The 23,801-nt window shown below is 37.3% G+C and overlaps 1 protein-coding gene and 1 pseudogene across 8 annotated transcripts in view; both read right to left on the bottom strand.

The window, feature by feature from the left end:
- The window catches only part of WRN (WRN RecQ like helicase), a 147,975-nt gene that overhangs the window by 123,096 nt on the left and 1,078 nt on the right, over positions 1-23,801 (bottom strand). The window contains exon 1 of one of the 8 annotated variants that reach the window (XM_073902426.1): positions 6,232-6,450. The exons of the other annotated variants lie outside the window; for them this stretch is intronic. The gene's annotated coding sequence lies outside the window, so the exon portion shown is untranslated. Of the gene's footprint in view, positions 1-6,231; positions 6,451-23,801 lie in introns of those variants that run through there. 8 annotated transcript variants of the gene reach the window in all.
- Positions 2,243-2,847, bottom strand: LOC112834635 (small nuclear ribonucleoprotein G pseudogene; annotated as a pseudogene).

The following is a 23,801-nucleotide window of genomic DNA, read 5'->3' as shown; positions in this document are numbered from 1 at the left end:
CCCAAACTTTCACTGTTTCCATAAAATTTTGTATGTTTCAAGATATTCCCTTTGAATACTTCAGTTTTAAAACTTCTCTGCCAGGCAAAGAATGTCCTCTCAAGCATTTTTCTTCAATGATTCTATACAGCCTTCTAACCGAGGCCCATTACTAACATCTATGGATTCATATCTGCAATGAACACCTTTTTCATTAAATAATCCTCTGAATTAGTACTGTCTTCTATGTCTTTGACAAATCTTAAACATACCTTCTAACAGAATAATTGAGAATGGCAATTTTTCCATTTCCTTTGCCTTACTGATCCCTAACACAGTGTTCCATATAGGCAGGAAAAAAGAGCACATTTGGCAAACTAGCAAAGTATCTGGCCTTTACTAATTGTGCAATCCTGTAACCAGCTTCTTGAGCTGAAACTGATGATCACAACCTCTTAAAAGAATTTTGTTCTCCGGGCGCCTGGGTGGCTCAGTTAAGTGTCTACCTTCAGCTCAGGTCATGGTCCCAGGGTTCTGCTCAGCAGGGAGTCTGCTTCTCCTTCTGCCCCTCCCCACCGAGCTCATGCTCTCTCTCTCTTAAATAAATAAAATCTTTAAAAAAAAAAAAAAGAATTTTGTTATTTTGTGCTCAAATATTATTTCAAAAAATCAAACTTTTTTTAGTAAAATAGCTGTTTTATGAGAAGGTACCAGAGTATTTTGTTTGACACCCCTATTTCATTTGATTTAGCCTGTAAAGAATTATGGAAACACCATATAATTCTGAGGTAATTTTTTACTTTAGAGACTAATTATTGATGAAATATTTACTGTTACATTTAACTCACAAATCAGATGACTTTACAGCTTTGATCAATAAATTAGGCAATACAGTGGGAAAGCAAATACCTGCAGAAATTAAATTTATCTGAATATAAAATACTTAAAAAATAAAGTACTTGAAATACTATAAATCCTTCATTCCTTGGGAAACGTTTCTTGTCAATTTTTTAGTTTGTCTAAATTCTTATTTTTTTTAATAAATCTTATCCCAAAAAACTTTTTTAATGAAAAAGACTAAACAAAAACAATGTACTGAAATATTTTCAGTTAGTTTAATAATTTAAATTTAAGTAAGCAAAATACACTTATAATCAAAAATATTTTTAAATGAGCTTCTGAAGTTACAGAGGTCTGTATTTCCCTTATTAAATCAATGGAATTGTATTATGTTCAATTATTGATTATTTTTAGATATAAGCACTAGTATAAATTCTAAAACAAACATATTATGAAATTCTATCATAATCAGGGTTTGACAAACTGTCACATCAAAAAGGCCATAATAAATAATTAAAAATTAAATAAGCAAGAAAATTAACAAAATTCATTGTTTTCTGTTAGAAAATACTGATAAGAATTAGTTAACAATCATGCTCTTTTCTGTTAACAGTAAAATAATTATGAAAATTAAGACAAAAATGAAAGAATTTTGGGGCACCGGGGTGGCTCAGTCAGTTAAGCATCCGACTCTTAATCTCAGCTCAGGTCTTGATCCCAGAGTTGTGAGTGTAAGCCCTGTGTGGAACCTACTTAAAAAAGAAAGAAAGAAAGAAAGAAGTTTATATACACAAACACATATAACTTTCCCAATTATTTAATAATATACACATACAAAATTAAAATAATAATTAGGAAATTATTTAACAGGAAAGTCAGGAGGAAGTGCTACATAATACAGCCAGAGAACAACCCTGTCTGACCATGTTACCATGCATAGCCATCCATGTTACTGTATTGTACGGATGGAAGTTTCTGTGATTGGTCCTGCATAGCAGACCACCCAGACCTGCACAGAGGCAGGCAGGTTAAAGAATGTCGTGTGTGAGACGTGCTGCTGAGTGATCTCGGGAGCCTGGCTAGTGGACATTAGCTAGCCTCCAGGTCAGAACTGGCCCTTCTGGTCTAGACATCAATAGCTATAAATTTTGCCTTGCATCCCCTCTGGCTCCAGGCTGGGCTGGCCCCCCAGAATAGAATCCAAATGGAGAGGCAAGCACATATGGCCCAGGCTCCTTGAAGATGTAAAGACATGATAACACAGAAATGCTGCTTGCTCCAAACCACACAGAGGCAAACAAATGTTTAACTTCACACCTGGTCATTTGCGCCATAAATACCACCATTATGGGGATGGTCAGTTGGAAGTCTCACCTGAGGGGAAGACACTGCACCCAGGCCTGGCTGGAACCCCAGCCTGGCTGTCCCCAAAGGGTTCCCCAGCTAATGAGATTAGATGTTGTAAGTATCGATTTGATGTAACTCTTTTTTTTTTTTTGACTATTATAAAAGTTTATTTAACAAAAAAGTTCAATATGAAAATGCACACGACCTGATTTTTATGTTGTAGTAAAACAGATACTATGGAGGGGACATGTGGAAGCAGTTGATTTCTTCTGATGAACACACCCATTGTTTATACTCGCTCCAAGGCTTCTAATATGATACTATTTCCTCGTATTACCACCATTCCAATATTGTTCTCTTGCCCACTAGCTGCCATCTCCACACATTCATCTATCATAAGATTCATAAACGGATCAATCCCCCGCAACATTCCTTGGACATGTCTGCCACCGTTTAATTTCAATGATAATTTCTTGTCCATAATTTTTTTCAACTCGGGAGGGTGAGCTTTGCTCATGGTGTCTACTCAGCGAGCTCAAAGATGCCTCCAAACGGAATTCATGGCATCCCTCACCGATGTAATTCCTATTCACCTTTACTGCTTACTATTGCCCTCACCTATGCGTAGATTTCCCTTTTCTTCTATTTCCACTAGGTTTTTTACTTTAAAATATCAATAAAGTGTTTTTCCCCCTTCGAAACTGAGAGTATGGCTGCTGTGAATCGTTTCTTTAGAAGTTACTTAACTCAAGTAGTTTACAAAAGGATCACCATATAGAATAATGTTCAAATATAATTTCACCTATTATAAATCTTTAAATGTTTCATAAAATGCTTTTATATGTTTAAAAACTATAAAAAATACGCAGCCATCAAAATCTTGCCTTATAACCCATATCACTATGCTACAGCACAAATAGGAAGCCACTAACTTTGCTCCAGCTAACTCTTGCCAGTATGGACCCAGTGTTACCAAATCTCCCAGTTTTTCCAAAGATGAAGAAATTGCACCATGCAATCTTCCATTTAAGAGCAATATCCAAGACCCCTCTACAGGCCAAAATTTGGCGTGCGGGCCTTCCAATTTACTACTTCTGCTGTAGACAGATCGGTACCAGCAGCTGGTATGGGTATCCATAGTAATTTTTAAAGTCAATACCCATTTACAAATCATTCTTTGAGTGAAATACTTGAGTACGTTTTTGTAGAAACTCTATGGAGTGAGTGATGGCAAAAAACTAGGAATATGCTAACAAATGGCATTTCCTTTACAGAAGCATACAGAGGACACAGAGTGGTTGGATGGAACATCTACTTAATTAGAGCAGTAGCAAGTGAATTACCCTAGGAATGGAGCACATCCCCTTTTACCCCCATTTCTGAGTCTACTGTGTCAACTCACACTAGACTGGAGCATTACTCCACTTTTCTCTATGGCTTCAATAATAATGCTAGGAGCATGCACACAAGAAATCTACTTTCCCAAGCTGCCTAATTGTGAGTATAAACTATGAAGCCAGAGTGAGACATGGACCCAGTTCCTCCAACCCATCTACTATCAGTAGCAACTATATGCTTTACCAGTCAACTTATTTAAGGGCTGGTTTGATGGTCTAGTGTGAAAATTATTATGTTTAACCAGAGCTGAGGCTAAATGAAAGCCATCTTTTTCATGAAGGCGGGCCAAGGAAGTATTTTCCTGCACTACCAACATTTCCCTCAAAATAATTCTCTAGTTTTACACATAGTTTCATTTTTAAGAATTAATCTCACCCAAAAAACCAGCATTCCTCAGAAAGATTTATATGCAAGGATAGTCATTCTTGTTATATATGATAGTTATTTAAGATATATAATGTAATATACAATATTTATAATGATAAAGAGTTGAAAACAGACATGTCCAACAACGGTAAAATAGTTAAATAATAAATTACGTCATATCCATAAAACAAAGCACTATGCAGCCATTAAAAACATAATTTATCAAGTGAAAAAGTTAGACTCTAATTTTACACAATAAATATGTATGTATTTGCATGTGTATATTTTATTTTTTTCATTCTTTTTTTTATTTTATTATTGTTATGTTAATCACCATACATTACATTATTAGTTTTTGATGTGCATGTGTATATATGTATACACACATATTCTACATAGAGAGACATATGTATACCTGCACACACATATATATACACCTATACATGTATACATAGGCATACATATACACATATATCCATATTCGGTATTTTTAAAGGTCTGGAGCAATGTATACCAAAATATTAATGGTTATCCCACAACTACAGATGGTTTTTTATTTTCTTCTTTATACTTTTCTATATGTTCCAAATTTTCTATAAGAACATATGTTACTTTTAGCAATCGGGGGAAAGTATGCCCAGAAGAGGGGAAAGGTCGTTTGTCTGTTTTTTTTTAATGAACAACCAAGGCTACATTTTTTAATACTCTAGAACAAGAGTTAGCAAACTTTTTCTATAAAGAGCCAAACAGTAACTATTCTAGGCCTCATGGCAGATTGTCTCTGTTGCAACTACCAAGTCAGACATTGTGGCTCAAATATCATAAATAATACTTAAATAAGCATGGCTATGTTCCAATAAGACCTTATAGACAATGAAATCTAGATTTATACAAATTTCATAAAATTTTTCTTCTGATTTTTTCTTAGCCACTTAAAAATGTAAAAAACCATTTAGCTCATAGTACAAAAACAAGCAGCAAGTCAAACATGACCCCCACAAGTTTGCCAACTCCTGCTACAGAACATAGACAAAATGGTCTAAGACTGGAAAATGTCCAATGCTACTTGCATTAACAACTACAGCAATTTTTTTGATCACCATAATACAGTCATAAAATACCTAATAAGAATAAAACTTCTTACTAAAATCTTTTTTATATATTACTTGCAAAATGGACCTCATGATACCTAAATGAGTAGGCTTATTATACAGGGTTAGTAATACTAGCCAATTAAATGTTAAGAGATTATCTCCTAAAATTAGGAATTAAGTTTTGAAAAAAATTCACCCTAAATGATTTTATTTGACATCAATTAGATAGTAGGAAAGCTGTCTACAGCAGGCACATTTAGTGCCTTTTAGTTCATGGCAATAGAAATACACCCATGAGATTCAAGATTTAAGTTAGAACAAATACAGGAAAATTAAGACCAACTGTATCCCACATTAAACTAAGAAGGGATAGCTCTTTAATTACCTAGCTTTTAAATCATACTCTACTTTGCTCTGTCAGAGTCGAAATTCATCTCAAGAGTACATTTTTCTACTTGAAATGGTATCATCTTCTAGAGAATGTACAAACTAACTCCTGTTTCATAGAAAGCTGGGTTTCAGTGGGTTAGCTCAGAGACGTCTTTGCTCCTAAAACCTTTAACTAATGCTGGGGTGCCTCGGTGGCTCAGTCGGTTAAACCTCAGACTGTTGGTTTCAGCTCAGGTAAGGATCTCACGGTTCCTAGGATGGAGCCCTGAGTCAGGCTCACCACTAGACAGAGTCTGCTTGATATTCTCTCCTTTGGCTCCTGGGCTCCTCTGTCCCTTTCCTCACACACGTTCTCTCTCTCAAATAAATAGTCTTAAAAAAAAAAAAAAAAAAAACCTTTAACTAAGGTAAGGAAATTAATACCTACTGTTACCATGGTAACTGATTTGCCTAATTGCTTGAGGGCTAAACTGAATAAAGCATCCCAACCTTCTTAAAAAGCATTAAAAAAAAAAAACCACTGGTAAGTTAAATGACACCTAAAGATAACCATTTCAAGGCCAGGAAAAAATTGTTAGTAAGTAGTGCAATGCTTAACTGTTAGGCAATTATCTTGTTTAATGTGAACAAATTTTCACCTACTACTTAAAATGGTTCACCTCTACTTTGTTCAAAATATGTAAAGGCTAATCTGATCAAATACACCATTTTATAAATTCTGATTATTTAGTCAAAAATCAAGAATGTTTACAATGACTCCGAAATTTGGCAACAAATGTCATAAAAGAGTAGATAAGCTATAATTTTAATTTCTCACCTTGGGTATTTATGCAAATTCTACGAATATCCACTGAGTTACACACTATTTCTCTGAGGAAGAAAACTCTATCACCATCGCTGTATAACAAAGGGAAGTGTATCAAAAAAGAAAACTAATAACAAAGACTAGCTAATTTTGCAAAAGTTAGCAGACTACTCTAGTATTTTAAAAATTATACTATGAAGAGGCAGGGAAGTAGAATGGAAAGAAATCTGGACTTAGAGTCAGAAAACCCAGGCTCCCACGTTGCTTTGTGTCAAGAAAAATTATCCAAAAGTTAAAAAACAAAGAGAAGGCAGTATGTCCTTTCGATGTCCTATAGACACACAATCCTACCCAAAGATTACTTCGTTTGAGAATATACCTTTATATAACTTGTTATTTACTACTGATAAAAACTGAGACTCTGTGAAGTTACTTGTTAACTTGTAAATTTCTGTCTGGTAAAGATACAACTGAATTCTGTCCAGTAGAAAAGATAAACTAAAAGGCTATGGTTTTTATTGCTCTCTAGGGACAGCGTTGTATCTAACCTAGCAATTTGATTCCAAAATTCTTTCTCCAATATGTATATGTAATGGTCAGTTTTATGTGTCAACTTAACTAGGCTAAGGGGTTACCTGGCCAAAGCTAGTTAAACACTATTTCTAGTTGTGTCTGAAAGGGTGTTTCCAGAGGAAATTAGCATTTGAATTGGTAAACCTTGTAAAGAAGACTGCCCTCACCAATAAGGGTGGGCATCATCCAATCTGTTGAGTCTCAAAAAAACAAAAAGGCAGAGGGCGGGCAAACTGGCTCTTCATTTGAGCTGAGACATCCATCTTCTCGTGGCCTCCCACATCAGCACTCCTCAGTTCTTGGACCTTCAGACTAGGAGCGGAGCTAGACCACTGGCTCCTCTTGTTCTTAGGCCTTCAAGGTCTGAACTGGAATTACATCACTGGTTTCCCTGGACCTCCAGCATGGAACAGCAAATTGTGGAACTTCGGCCTCCAAAACTGCATGAGCCAATCCCTCAAAATAAATCTCTTTCTATATATCTATATATACCCTACTGGTTCCGTTTTTTTGGAGAACCCTTAATACACTATATAAACTTTGAACCAATTTTATCTCCTGCTGGTTCCCTCATTAATGAACTGAATATATGTGACATATGTTCATTCTGTATTTCTATGACAATCAGTCCTGAATATTTTGGAAAGTTATACTTTGACACTTTGCTACCTAGTATCCATGTGACCTTGTACAAGTCCCTTTACTTTTCTATTTTCATTTCCTCATCTGTAAAATGGGATTAAATTCCTATTATATTACTTGCCTTATTATATTATTTTTTATTTTTTTTTAAGATTTTATTTATTTATTTGACAGAAAGAGAGAGAGAGCATGAGCAGGGGGTTGGAGCAGGATAGAGAGAGGCAGATTCCCCGCTGAGCAGAGGTCCCGATGCAGGGCTTGATCCCAGGACCCCAGGATCATGACCCCAGCTGAAGGCAAACGCTTAACTGACTGAGCCACCCAGGCACCCCTATATTACATTATTACTAAATAATATATTACTTGCCTTACTGCATTAATATAAACAGTGATAAACAGGATGTTACATCTTTTTGTCTACAGTTATACATAAGTTGGTATACTGATAGTGTTAGCTAGGATGCAACAGAAAGTTACTCAAATCAGAGGTCTGAAAGCTTTCGGCAGAAGGGAGAAGGGGAAGGGACAAAAGCAGGGAAGGAATATGTTTTGTTTTACAGAATCAGCAGTTTGACCAAGAAGATACCCAGCCAGATTGTTTCAGCTAATAGTCCCTTGCTAGGTGTTTCACCTGATAGCTTCTTATGTGAGTTAGTTTGAGCCCTCTTGGACTGGTTGAGGACTTGAGCAGAAGCCCCAAGTTGTCCTGAAGTTATCCTTAACTCATTATAATACGAAGATCTTCTTTTATGGGAGGGGTTTCCTCCATTTTTTGAACATACGATGTAGGCACTAGCATGTTGACATGCTACGCATAAACAGTTGAACCGAAGTGCCTAGGTAACAGAATATGTGTAAGTTCCTTAATGTATATACAAGCTCCCTGCCTCCACCCCCAAATACACTGAATAAAAGCTTCCTATGCCAACCCCACAGGGAGACAGTGCTCTGAGCTATCTCCCTGTCTCTCTCTCACTGTAAGAGGTAATAAAAAGTTCTTTGCTTTCAACACTTCTTTGTGTTGTGTTCAATTTTTTTAAGATTTATTTATTTTAGAGAGAGAGAGAGCATGAGTAGGGGGAGGTGGAGGGGCAGAGGGAGAGGGAGATAGATAATCCTCCAGCAGACTCCCTGCTGAGCACATAGCCTGATACAGGGCTCAATTCCAAGACCCTGAGATCCTGACCTGGGCTGAAACCAAGAGTCGGACGCTGAACTGACCGAACCACCCAGGCACTGTGTTCAATTTAATGCACCCCAAGCAGTGAACCCCTTGAGTTCAGTTACAATAGAAATTATGATACATCTTTTACTGCTATTGCACCTCATTCCCTGAGAGGAATCAAGAAGAGATACCAAATTCATATCAACTAGACAAAGTATATAAATTTATCAAAAATTAATTACACACTGAAGTGCTTCATCAGTAGAATGTTCTTTTAAATGATAAATTCAAAGAGAGAGAAAATGGATTCATTTATCCAAGAAGACTTCATTCTTACCCATCAGACCTGACTGACCCAAGGAGTACTGAACTTCAACCTGAATCCACTTTTTTTTCTTTGTAACTATACTGTACAAACTATATTTAGGAGATTTCCAATTACAATCTAAATTACTATTATAGTAATAGTCATATACTCATCTAACTTTCTTGTATGTAGAAGATAATAAGAATGAATTAAAAAAGAAAGTGTCAATGGCTTATAAGTTATAAGATGGGATTAATAAGTGTTTTCAAATATCCTAACACAGCTTATAAAACCAAAGCAGCTTAAATGCTTCAGCAATTCAATTTGGTTATCAATGTTCTAATTTTGGTTAGATTCTGTGGGTTTCACCTGTACAGTATGTTCTTTTTACTGAGAGGCAGCTTCTAGTCAAAAAGTCTTTCAAATTTAATCAATCATGCAATGAACTTTAAAAATTCTGGGTTTGCATCAAACTTCTAAAAGAAAATAGGCAGTTAACTCAGTCTTAGCAATATTTTTGGAATCTGACTTCTCAAGCAAGGGCAACAAAAGCATAAAACAAAACAAAACAAAAAACAATTGGGACTACATCAAACAAAAAGCTTTCGCACAGTAAAGAAAACCACCAACAAAACGAAAGGGCAACCTACTGAACAGAACAAGATATTTGTAAATGATATATCCAATAAAAGATTAATATTCAAAATATATAAAGAAATCATACAACACCAAAAAAACAATTTGATTAAAAAATGGGCAGAGGGGGTGCCTGGGTGGCTCGGTTGGTTAAGTGACTGCCTTCGGCTCAGGTCATGATCCTGGAGTTCCGGGATCGAGTCCCGCATAGGGCTCCAGTCCCGCATCGGGCTCCCTGCTCAGCGGGGAGTCTGCTTCTCCCTCTGACCCTCCCCCCTCTCATGTGCTCTCTCTCTCTCATTCTCTCTCTCAAATAAATAAAATCTTTAAAAAAATAAAATAAAATAAAAAATGGGCAGAGGATCTGAATAGACATTTTTCCAAGGAAGACATACAAATGGCCAATAGACACATGAAAAGACGCTCAACATCACTAATCATCAGGGAAATGCAAATCAAAACCAATGTGAGATATCACCTTACATATGTCGGAATGGCTAGTATCAAAAAGGTAAGAAATAACAAGTTAGCAAGGATATAGAGAAAAGGGAACCCTTGTGCACTGTTGGTGGAAATGTAAATTGATGTAGCCACTATGGAAAACAGTTCAGAGGTTCCCCAAAAAATTAAAAATAGGGGTGCCTGGGTGGCTTGGTCGGTAAGCGTCTGCCTTTGGCTCAGATCAAGCCCCGTGTTGGACTTCTCTCCCACTCCCCCTGCTTGTGTTCCCTCTCTCGCTGTGTCTCTGTCAAATAAATAAATAAAATCTTTAAAAAAAAACATTAAAAATAGGTATACCAAATGATCCAGTAATTTCACTGCTGGGTATTTACCCAAAGAAAATGAAAACAGTAATTCAAAAGGATGTACTCCCATGTTTACTGCAGCATTATATACAATAGCCAAGACAGGGAAGCAACCTAAACGTCCATCTACAGGCGAACGGATAAAGAAAATATGGTATACAGTTGAATTCTATTCAGTCATAAAAAAAAAAAAAAGAATGAAATCTTGCCATTTGCAACAACACGGATGGCCCTAGAGGATATTCTGCTAAGTGAAATGTCAGAGAAAGACATATCCCATATGATTCCCCTTATACGTGAAATCTGAGAAACAAAACAAATGAACAAACACAAACAAAACCAAAACAAGACTCATAAATACAAAAAACAAAAGGGAGGGGGGTTCAGGAACAGCCTAAATGGACAATGGGGGCTAAGAGGTACAAACTTTCAGTTATAAAATAAATTAAGTCATGAGGATGAAAAGTACAGCATAGGGAATATAGTTAATAATACTCTAACAACTTTGTATGGCAACAGATGGCAACTATACTTATCACAGTCAACATTTCATAATGTATATACCGTTGACCCTTGAACATCATGGGGGTTATAGGCACCAATCCATCACACAGTCAAAAATCCACAAATAACTTTTGACTCCTCCAAAACTTAACTACTAAGAGCCAACAATTGATGGGAAGCCTTACTGATTTTATAAAAAATTAGTATGTATTTTATATGTCATACGTATAAAGTAAGCTAGAAAAAAGAAAATTTTATTAAGAAAATCATAAGGAAAAGAAAATGCATTTACAGTACTGGTATTGAAAAAAATTCATGCACAAGTGGACGCATTCAATTCAAACCCATATTGCTCAAGGGTCAATTGTAAATGTCAAATCACTATGTTGTACACCTGAAACTATTATGTCAACTGTACTTCAATTTTAAAAATTCTGGGTTTGATTTCTTTTAATTTATTATATATTTTCTGAAAATGTAACCTCACCCTTTAAGTTTATCTCTACTTACCAATATACAATCAAATAGGTTTTTTTTACTAGCAACTAGTTTCTACACACACACACACACACGCACACACATATACATATACCCAACCTATAATTTATTGTAGAAGATATAATTTATAAGGTATTCTTCTGTATTGTTTTTGAGAATTCTTTCTACTTTTCAGTGTATTAATAGGAATAGGATGGGGTAGAGGAAAAGAAAGAAAAACCAAAGAATCCATGACAAAGCCCTCATTAATTCTCTAAATAGGCTTTCAAGACTTTCATTAATCTATTGCTACATTTCTGGTAATCTTAATTTCCTCCCAAATAACCCAGGCAAACACATTAGAAAAGCTAAATAAAACTATGTATAGCATTTGGTTCGGCTATAGTAAGTCACTGAAATTTGAAAAGTAATAGGATGATTTTTTTTTTTGAGAGACCTATTTCTTTATTATAGATATCCACCAAATGTTCATAATTGCCAAGTATTATATATGATTGATATTAATAAAGCATAAATAAAAATTTGTATTAATAAAGTGAAATAAAGTATAAATGAAATCAAATAAATATAATAAAATGCCATTAAAACGCTAGCAACAGGGGAAAAAAATAAAAACCTCTCTCTGTGCTGTGTCACTGTGAGAAGCCGCATTGCCCATAAACCAGGAACACAACTTGACCTGAACTGAATCCACAGCTCAGTGAAGTGCTTTATAACTGAATTTCACTGTCCAGCTGAATAATTCATTATTTTTAATGAATTTCCTCTGTTCTGTAAGTGGCTACAGCCAGTCAGCTGAAATCAACCATTATAAACTGGTAAGCTACAGAGAAAGTTTTCAAGTAAGTCAATTTAAAACTTGCTTAGGCTGCCTATTTTTCCTTTTATATTTATTACTGTTACTTCACATGACAGGCGATGAAATTTTATAGGACTCATTATCAAGTATACATTGATGGTTGCCTACCCACCATCCATTTCACCCTACACCCTTTTTACAGTACCATAAATTTAATCTAGAACAGACCAGTTACCCACAAAGGCAGCATGCTTCAAGAAAGCTGCCCTCACACCCAGCTCCCATGGTAAACCCAAGTGACCTACAAATAATCCCATTCCCTTTGCCACATTGATGATTCAGAAACTCAGGTTAAACTCATGACATTCCCCCAAATTTGGTTTAAGAATAAAAATATACAGGGGTGCCTGGGTGGTTCAGTTGGTTGGGCGTCTGCCTTCAGCTTGGGTCATGATTCTAGGGTCCTGGGATAGAGCCCCACATCAGGCTCCCTGCTCCACGGGGAGCCTGCTTCTCCTTCTCCCTCTGCTGCTCCCCCTGCTTGTGTGCACGCTCTCTCTCTCTCTGTCAAATAAATAAATAAATAAAATCTTTTTATAAATAAATTTATTTATTTATTTTATTTATTTATTTATTTGACAGAGAGAGACACAGCGAGAGAGGGAACACAAGCAGGGGGAGTGGGAGAGGGAGAAGCAGGCTTCCCACAGAGCAGGGAGCCTGATGCAGGCTCGATCCCAGGACCCTGGGACCACGACCTGAGCCGAAGGCAGACGCTTAATGACTGAGCCACCCAGGCACCCTCTTTTTTTTTTTTTTTTTTTTAAGTAATCTCCACACCCAGTGTGGGGCCTGAACTCATAACCCTGAGATCAAGAGTCACAAGTTCTTCTGACTGAGCCAACCAGGTGTCCCTAAAATATACAACTTACTTTAGGCCAACAAGACACAAAGAGGAGGGTTCCTGAAAATAATACTGTCTTGCACTGGTAAGAGATGCCCTCTATTTGAGAATGTGAAACCTGGGCCTTCTACACCCATTTGCCACTATAATGGAAGTCAGCTTGAGGAGAAAGCCAACTTAAATAATACAAAGCCAACACACAGAAGAAGGCAAAGATGAGAATGGAGCCATAGTCAATGGATAAAAGCAGTGTACTAGTCAGCCCTGCCTGAGCCTTCAAGTTACATTTTAATAAGAAATTTCCTTATTTTTTAAGCCTGTCTGAAAGAAGTTTTCTGTGCCTGCATTCTAATACACAAATATAACTGAAAATAAAATTGTGTCATTAATCCTTTTCTTTAATCCCTTATCTTAAATAAAATAAATTATAAAGCTAAAATAGCCACACAAAGTATACAGTAACAAAAGTTTCATAACTTCATAAATAGTTTCAAAGCCTTTTAAAATCAGAGGAAGAATCAAAATTAACAGTATACAGCAATTTAACAGAAACATTTAACAACAATGGGAGTAAGATTTAACTTTAGGATGCAAAGTTCTGCACTGGGTTGAAATGCAGCACTGCCACAACATAAAGAAAAAATGCATGAATTTTATTTGTTTCTTTTTCTTTTTTTGGAGAGGCAGGGAGGGAGAGAGAGAGAGAGAATCCCAAGTAGGCTCCAAACCCAGCATGGAGCCCAACACGGGGCTGGATCACACAACCCCAAGATCATGACCCAAGCCAAAATCAAGAGCCAGACACTTAACTGACTGAGTCACCCAGGGGCCCCAGAAAAATGCGTAATTTTACAACAGATCAGTAAGTGTTGGAGGAAGAGTGAAAAATAAAAATGGAGACTGGGTAAAAAAGAAATTGGGAAATTAATACACAATTCCGAAAGCAACCATAAGTTTATCCAACAAAATTCTCTCATAAGAACCTATCTCTTAAGACAGGGTGAGTTTACATAAAATAAATAAAAGGAAAAATCAGCAATTTTGTGATTATACACCTCCTAGAAGGCAAAAGTTATCTTCCAGTCCAATTGCCTTTCTACTGTACTTCAGTGCCTTCATTTTTAAAAAAATATTTATTTACTTATGTGAGAGAGAGAGAGAGAGAGAGAGATGGGGGAAGGGCAGAGGGAGAGAATCTTCAAGCCGACTCTCCACTGGGCACAGAGCTCAGTGCGGGGCTCACTCTCACCACCCATGAGACCTGAACGGAAACCAAGAGTTGGACACTTAACCGACTGAACCACCCACACGCCCCTTCAGTGACTTAATTTTATGCATGAAGAGCAAAAGCAGATCAGGTTCCAGTAGGTGATGTCTCATGCTGCACATCAAAATTTCTAGAAGCAACAAAGCTTTGGTATTTTTTCCAGTGGCTTCTATTATTGCTATCATAGACTAGGAAGATCCCATCCCTCTACCTTCTCGGCTTCAAAGACCCTAAAGAGAGGGTGACTCTCTGCCCTCCTAATTACTTGTTTTCCCATAAAGAAATTATTCAAAAACCATCCTCTTTCTTAATCCTCCCATAATATTAAGCATTTTATCAAAAAAAGAAAGAAAATCACCTTTAAAAGAGGCTGACTGCTATTACTAACCAGCTTTTACAAGAGACAAGCTTAACTTTTACCAAGAAGCTACAGTCTCAGGGCACCTATCTGGCTCAGTTTGTAGAGCATGCAAATCCTGATGTCAGGGTTGTGAATTTGAGCCCCATATTAGGCATGGAGGCTACTAAATTAAAAAATAAAATAAAATAAAATAAAAAAATATATATATAAGTCTCCTAAAATAAATAATTTTTCCCCAGTTATCTGCAGGGCAGGTGATTTACCTATTTGACTAAAAGGAACAAATATTCTGGGGGCACCTGGATGGCTCAGTCGTTAAGCGTCCGCCTTTGGCTCAGGTCATGATCTCAGGGTCCTGGGATCGAGCCCCGCATCGGGCTCCCTGCTCGGCGGGAGTCTGCTTCTCCCTCTCCCACTCCCTCTGCTTGTGTTCCCTCTCTCACTGTGTCTCTCTGTCAAATAAATAAATAAAAATCTTTTAAATAAATCAATAAATAATAAAAGGAACAAATATTCTGAATAACCATACTCACAATAAGCATACCCAAATTAAGTACTCTTCTATATACAAGCAAGAACCAATTAGAAAATATAATTTATATCTGAACTCAGTAACAGCTAAAATGGCAACCTACCAAGAAATGAACCTAACATAAAATATATGAGACCCATTTTAAAGACAACTAGAAAGTCTACTAAGATGTCCCAAAAGGGTTAGATAGGACACACTGTGTTCCTGGATGGGTAGTCTCAAAGTTATAAGTATATTAATTATATCAATATACTCAAGACGCAATAGCAAGAAAAAATGCAAGCAGGATTTTTCATCAAATCACACAAGTTTATATTGAAGTTCTCTAGGAAGAGAAAGTGCTCAAAAGTAATAAATTTTTGAAAAATAAGACCAATAAGGGGAAGCTCACTCTAAATATGAAACAGTACAAAACAACAGTAATTAAAATTGTGTGGAACTGGTATAAAAAGAGATACAAATCAACAGAATAAAATATACCATGTCCAGAAACAGAGCCATGTAAATACAGAAATTTGACATACAATAAAGGCATTTCTAATTTTTAAGAAAGAACAAGATAATGAATGAATGAGGCCAAAAAAACTGTCTATAATTCTGATATACCATTATCAGCAAAAATTTAAAAGATTAATCATATATAATATATTTGCAAAAGAAAAGAAACTGGCCTTAGCATTTTCAAAGACATTTCGTGGACGTTACCAACATTTTAAACTGCATACCCTTCAAGCCAGCAATGATTTCTAGCCTGTGGAAATACATGCACACATGCACCAAGATGTATGCAAAGGATGCTCATTATATCAATCTGTAATAGCAAAAATACAGAAGCAATTGGTAGGGCAAATTAATAGTTAAATAAACAATGATATAACCATGATATGGCATAATAAGCAGTTAGTAAGAATATAAAATAGAAACTACACGTATTCAGATGACAAGTTCTATACCTTATGCTAAGTGAAACAGGAAAAACTAAGTGTCAATAGTAGTTACCATTTAAATTTTAAAATACAAAATGAAATTCTGTGTATATATAAATGCAAACAACAATCCAGGAGGATAATATCAGTTAATGGGGGCCCCTACAGCGAAAAGAATGAAATTGAAGTGATGCATGTGAAGGGAGAATTTTAACATTCTATAGTTTGTTCCTCAACAAGCACATCTCTCACTCGCGCCCTTCCCCCCACCTCCAGTCCACCTCTTTCTTGCAATCTGAGTAAAAGAGCCTCTGTAAATAATGAAATCAACAGTGATTTATATTTTTCCAATTTGGGATCCTGAGGATAAACAAATTCTCATGGTTTTAGTAAAATCAAGAATGAAAGGAGCAAAAAATAGGCTTAAGACCTTAATACTAGGAAAGAAGGTAACAAACCCATTTAGTCCTCCCTACCATTCCTCACTGTATAACCGCAAAGCTTTTTCGATGGGAATGACCTCATCACCAGTACCAGGAATGAAACCCACTGTTTTAAGGTCAGTGGGGAAAATCCCATTCCACCTGCCACACAATTCATTCTGGGGCAGGAATTATAACCTAGGTCTCTGTCCTCTGGTCTCTATCCCTTGTCCATAACTATGAGATCCAAAGTGGTCCTCAGGATTCTCTTTCCATGGTATGGGAGGGGATGCTTTTGCTGCTGCTAGAGATATGAAGGAAGAAATACATTAGCATGGTGGATGCACACAGCCATCTTACAACTCTACAAGAAATCACCCCGAAGGTAAAACACTTTCATGCCTTCTTCATGGAAGAGGGTCAAGCACAGCGCCAAAAAAATAGAGCTCTGACTGAACTTGCTTGCAGGCCATTCTATCTCAGGGTGTATTAAATAGGCTAATAACCTTTTTTGGCTGAAGCCAGCTTGACATGGGTTTCTCAATATTTACAATCAAAAACATCCCTGTTGATGGGATGGAATAAGCAAAACCTAATACTACTTCTTGAACTGATTTTTTAAAGACTATAGAATTCCATTTTCTTTATCTACCATAATTTATTTAACTATTCCCTATTGATGATAGGTTGCTTACAAATTTTATCACCAATAATGGTCAACGAACACCTGTATGTGTATCTTTAGGCATTCTTATTATTATTTCTATAGGATAGATTCCTAGATATGAAATTACTAAGTCACAGAATACTCCTATTTCTCTGCCTGCCTTCTCACCAATAAATTATTCACAACCCTAAGAGAGAAGACAAGCCAAAGAAGACTACACAGAAAACAGAGAAAAATTTCTACAGAAGCTGCACTATAATAAGCCTTTGGTAAAAGATTTCAAACTGACAACTAAGAAAAGATGCCATATGTCACCTGCCATTCTTATAAGAACACTTGGGTCAAAGAAAAGAAGTCCATGAAGGGCTTATGGGTTGACTACGAGTTGCAATATAACCATACGTAACTCAATATCTAACTTTTCAGTGTTGGGTATAGATCAAGTTGGTGATACTTGAGTTGCATGTTAATGGACCATTATCATCACCATCACCATCAGTATTATGGCTATTGATATCTACATCCCACCTTTTTCCCCTCTACTTGTCCAAGGGCTTACATTCTTTGATGCAAAATTTCCAAAGAAGATAGTGCCTCTCAGTTTTCTGACTAGCTCTCCAATTATCTTGCCTACACCCTGCTCTACTCATTTGTTCACACGGGGATGCCGTGTCATTACCAATGACTGAATCCTTCCATTATCTCAATTCTAAGCATCTCATTCCCCAATCAACATCTCCTATTTTTCAAGGTCATTCCCTCTAGAAATTCAATTCAAGCAATCCTTTGACACACCTAGGACCTATAATCCATTGGTCCTGCTACCTTTTCACTCTCCTCACCCCCAGGTAGTCCTTACTTTCTCCTTGACCAGTTTAAACTGCAAAATTATAACCACTTTCTTTCATACTCCCTTAACTTGGTTGCCCATCTCTGGCTTCATTTTTCTCTCCTGTCAAAACTCTAACCCTGCGGCGCCTGGGTGGCTCAGTCCTTAAGCGTCTGCCTTCGGCTCAGGTCATGATCCCAGGATCCTGGGATCAAGCCCTGCACCAGGCTCTCTGCTCTGCGGGAAGCCTGCTTCTCCCTCTCCCTCTCCCCCTGCTTGTGTTCCTGCTCCCGCTATATCTGTCAAATAAATAAATAAAATCTTTAAAAAAAAAAAAAACTTTAACCCTGAATAAAAAAATTCTCTTCCTACTCTGTGCCTGTACCAATGCAGCTAAATAAATGCAGCACGTGAAAAACACAACCATGTTGACTGGTCTCCCCTTAAATTTATGACCACCAACCTCAAGTGGACCCTCTATCTTCCTAGCAATTCTACAACTTTCCACTTATCTATTTACTATCCTCCCCTTCATCTCTTTTCCTCTCTACTTAAACCTATTACATCTCCTTCCCCATCCTCACTCTCAGCTGACCACCTTGCTTCAGATTTCATGAAAATGAAAGCAATGAAAAAAGAAGTTCTGTAAATCCCTACCCTGTAGTTTATTCACATAATTCTATGCCCATATACTCTGCCATGATGGTTAATTTTATTGTGTCAACCTGAATGGGCCACACTGTGCCCAGGTTTTTAGTTAAACATTATTCTGGGCATGTCTGTCAGCGTGTTTCTTGATGAGATTAGCATTTGAATTAGTAGACTGAGTATGGCAGATTGCTCTCCCAATGTGGGTGAGCCTTGTCCAATCTGTTGAAGGCCTAAAAGAACAAAAAGGCTGAGTAAGAAAAAATTCACTCTCTCTGCTTGAACGTACTCAATCTAGGTCATTAGTCTTCTCCTGTCTTCAGACTCAGACTTGGAATGAAAAATACACCATTAGCTCTCCTGGTTCTCAGGCCTTCAGATGTGGACTGGAACTAGGCCCTCATCTCTCCTATGTCTTCAGTTTGCCGACTGCAGATTACATATATGTGTGTGTGTCATATAGATGATATGTATAACAATATATAATGTATATAATATATATAATCATATACATATTATAATATACATCTCTCAGAATAAGGAATTGGGAACTGGCCCATGCTACAAAGGAGGCTGAGAAATATATATATACGCATTGATATCAGTATCAATATAGCTATTAGTATAGTACACACAACACACACACACACACACACACACACACACACACACACAGACACCCCAAGCGCTATCTGTGCTCCTAAATCCAGCCCCTCCATGTGTGCACTAGATTCCATACTCAGGGGCATTTTTCACCTCTCTCCTGCATCACCAATTTTTCCCTCTCTACTAGTTTCCCAGGAAAGTCCCAAAGTCCCATCAGTATATACACATACTGCAATTTCTTCTTTTTAAAACACACTCTTGGCTAACTACTCCATTCTTTTTCCCCTCTTTATAGAAAAACTACTCAAAAGAGTCATCTATACTAGCATCTCCATTTCCATTTCTTCCATTGTCTCTAAAACTCACTGTAACCACTCCACCCCACCAAAAGGGCTCATACAAAGGTACCAATGACTTTCATGTCACCAAATCCTACAGTCAATTCTCAGTCCTCATCTGGCTCAATACACCAGCAACATATGACACAATTAGTCACACCCACCTTCGTGAAACACTTTATCAAGCTTCTGTGACAATTCTTGATTCTCCACCTACATCAGTAAGAATTCCTTCTCAGTACCTTTTTTTTTTTTTAAAGATTCTATCCATTTACTTGACAGAGAGAGAGCACAAGCAGGAGGAACAGCAGGCAGAGGGAGAGGGAGAAGCAGTCTCCCCACCAAGCAGGGAGCCCAAGGCAGGGCTGGATGCCAGGACCCAGGGATCATGACCTGAGCCAAAGGCAGACACCCAACTGACTGAGCCACACAGGTGCCCCTCTTCTCGGTACCTTTTGCTGGTCCTTCCTTACTTCCCCAATCTCTAAACATCACAGCATTCTAGATTCAGGTCACAGACCTTTTCATTCTCTTCTCTTTATATTCACTTCCATGAAAATCACAGCCTGATGGCTTTAAAATAATCTATAGCCCACTGATGACTTCCAAACTTATATAAACAGCCTAGACCACTCCACTGAACTTCAAACTTGTATATCCAATTACTTAGTACATACTTGATTTCTAATGGGCATATCATAGTCAATATGTATAAAAATTTCCCCAAACTGCTCCTTCTATAAATTAGAGTTGTCAGTAAGTGCATCTTCATTCTGATTACTCAGGCCAAAAACCTTAGTCATCCTTGACTCTCCTCTTTCATTCACATTTTACATCCAATCTATCAGCAAAAATTTTACCTTCAAAATAAAGCTGAAATCCTACCTTCTATCAACCACCTTCGCAGCTAAAATCTTGGTTCAAGCCACATTACTTCTTATCTCCTTGCCTCTAGAGTCTATTCCCAAAATAGCAGCCAAAATGATTCTGTTAAAACATAATTCAATTTAAAGGATTATACACCAGGCACCTGGGTGGCTCAGTTGGTTAAGCAACTGCCTTCGGCTCAGGTCATGATCCTGGAGTCCCGGGATCGAGTCCCGCATCGGGCTCCCTGCTCAGCAGGAAGTCTGCTTCTCCCTCTGACCCAACCCCCTCTCATGCTCTCTCTGTCTCTCATTCTCTCTCTCAAATGAATAAATAAAATCTTTAAAAAAAAAATAAAGAATTATACACCATAACCAAGTGAGATTTATCCCAGGAACGCAAGAGTGGTTCAAAATAAGAAAATCAATCAATGTAATGTATCACTTTAATAGAATGAAAGAAAAATACCACATAATCATCTCAATTGACACAAAAAAGGCATCTGAAAAATCCAACACTCTTTCATGATAAAAAAAGACTCAGAAAACTAGAGTGGAAGGAACTTCCTCAAACCGATAAAGGGCATTTATAAAAAACTCCACAGCTAATACATTCAATGGTGAAAGACTGATGTTTTCACCCTAAGATCAAGAACAAGACAAGAACAGTGAGCATATCGTAATGCATATGATTGTTGAATCACTATGCTATACGACTGAAACTAATTTAATATTATATATCAACTATCCTTCGATTTAAAAAAAGAATTATTTTGGGGGAGGCTGGGTAACTCAGTGGGTTAAGCATCTGCCTTCAGCTTAGGTCATGATCCCACAGTCTTGGGATCAAGCCCTGCATTGGGCTCCCTGCTCAGTGGGTAGTCTGCTTCTCCCTCTCCCTCTGTGTGCTCGCTCTGTCTCTCTCGCTCTGTCTCTCTCTCTCTCAAATAAATAAATAAATATTTTAAACAATAAAAATTATTTTTAAAAAGCAAGACAGGGATACTCACTTTCACCACTGCTATTCAACACTGTATTGGAAATTCTGGCCAGAAAAATTAGACATGAAAAATAAATAAATAAAAAGCATTCAAATTGGAAATGAAGTAAAACTCTCTCTATTCACAGATGACATGATCCTACATATAAAAATCCCAAAGAATCCACAAGAAACTTACTAGATCTAATAAGAAAATTTAGCAAAGTTGCAGGGTACAAGATCAACACACAAAAAGTCAGCTGTGTTTTATACACCAGCAATGAACAATCTGAAAGGAAATCATGAAAGTAATTTCATTTATAATAGCATCTAAAAGAATAAAATACCGAAGAGTAACTTATCCAAAGAGGTGAAAAACTTATACACTACCAAAAACTTGCTGAAAAAAAATTTTTAAGATACCAATTAATGAAGGGGTGCCTGGGTGGCTCAGTCAGTTAAGCATCTGCCTTCAGCCCAGGTCATGATCTCAGGGTCCTGGATCAAGCCCCACATCAGGCTCCCTGCATCCTCTCCCTCTGCCCCACCCCCCAATTCGTGCTCTCTTGCTCTCTGTCAAATACAAGAAAGAAAAGAAAAAAGAAAAGAAAAGAGAGGAAAAGAAAAGAAAAGAAAGAAGAAAGAAAGGAAAAAGAAAGAAGAAGAAAATTATTTGGAGAAGATATGGAGAAATTGGAATCCTTGCAACATCACTGGCTGAATGTAAAACAGGGCCACCAATGTGGTTTGGCAGCTCCTCAACAAACTAAACAGAATTATCATATGATTCAGCAAGTCCACTCCTAGATATATACCCAAAAGAATTGGAAACAGGAACTCAAGCAGATATTTGTAATGTCCAAAGCAGCAAAATTCACAATAGCCAAAAGTAGAAAAAAACCCGTGTCCATCAACAAATGATTAGATAAAACACAGTATAATCACACAATGGGATATTATTCAGCCATAAAAAGGAATTAAGTTGATACATGGTACAACATGGATGAACCCTGAAAGCATTATGCTGAGTGAAATAAGCCAGATGCAAAAGCACAAACATTAGGGTGCCTGGGTGGCTCAGTTGGTTAAGCGACTGCCTTCAGCTCAGGTCATGATCCCAGAGTCGGGGATCAAGTCCTGCATTGGAGCTCGGTGCTCAGCGGGGAGTCTGCTTCTCCCTCTGACCCTCCCCCTCCTCATGCTCTCTCTCACAAATAAATAAATAAAATCTTAAAAAAAAAGCACAAATATTAAAAAAATAAAGATAAAAATAAAAAAATTTTAAGAGCCCAGATATTGTGATTCCAGAACGAGCAAATTCATAAAGAGAGATTATATTAGAGATTACCAGGAGCTAGGCAGAGGGGGCAATAGGGAATTACTGCTTAATTAACCAGTTAGTTAAAATTTGTTTGGGGTGAAAAACTTTTTAAAATAGTGGTGATGGGGGCACCTACCTGGGTGGCTCAGTGGGTTAAGCATCTGCCTTTGGCTCAGGTCATGATCCCAGCTGGGATCAACCCAAATTGGGCTCCCTGCTCAGCAGGGAGCCTGCTTCTCCCTCACCCTCTGCCCCTACCCCTGCCTGTGCTCTCTTGCTCTGTCAAATAAATAAATAAAATCTTAAAACAAAAAAATAGTGGTGATGGCTGTGCAACATAGGGAGTGTAATTAATGTTACCGAACTGTACACTTAAAAATTGTTACATAGGCACATTTTGTTATATATATATTACCACTATTTTGTTTAAAAAGATCATTCAGATGATGGTGTTTCCCTGACAAAACTCTCCAAGAGCTTCCCATCTCCCTCAGAATGAAAACCCAAATTTTCAAAATAACCTACCAGGTTCTACACCATCTGCCCCCTGCTCTTTCATGTCCGATTTTATCTCCTACAATTCTTCTGTTACTATTTCATTCTGCTCTAACTTACTGGCCTCCTCAGCAGCTCTTTGAACACACCAACAGGCTTCCGCAGGGCCTTTGCACCTTCTTTCCCCCAGATGGCCACAGAACTAGCTCGCCCATTTCCTTTAACTCTTTACTCAAAAATTACCTTCTCAGTGAGGCCTTCCCTGACAAGCTATTGTAAAATTGCAGCTCCCTACTCACACCCACAGTCATCATCCCTCTTTCTTTATTATTCTCCAAAGGATTTTCACCTTCTGACATACTGGGGGCATTTGACTTACTGTCTATCTCTCTCCAAAATGAAAGGTCCAAAAGCAGAAAGACTTGTGCCCCTTTTGTTCATTGTTGGTATCCCCAGAGCTTAAGGGAGTGCTCAATAAATATTTGTTGAAT

The sequence above is a fragment of the Callorhinus ursinus genome, unplaced genomic scaffold (assembly GCF_003265705.2).
Source record: "Callorhinus ursinus isolate GAN/ISIS: 27379988/994484 unplaced genomic scaffold, GSC_fseal_2.0 scaffold17, whole genome shotgun sequence".
Taxonomy (NCBI): domain Eukaryota; kingdom Metazoa; phylum Chordata; class Mammalia; order Carnivora; family Otariidae; genus Callorhinus; species Callorhinus ursinus.
Note: the sequence above shows the minus strand (reverse complement) of the source record. Positions and strands in the feature narration are given on the sequence as shown.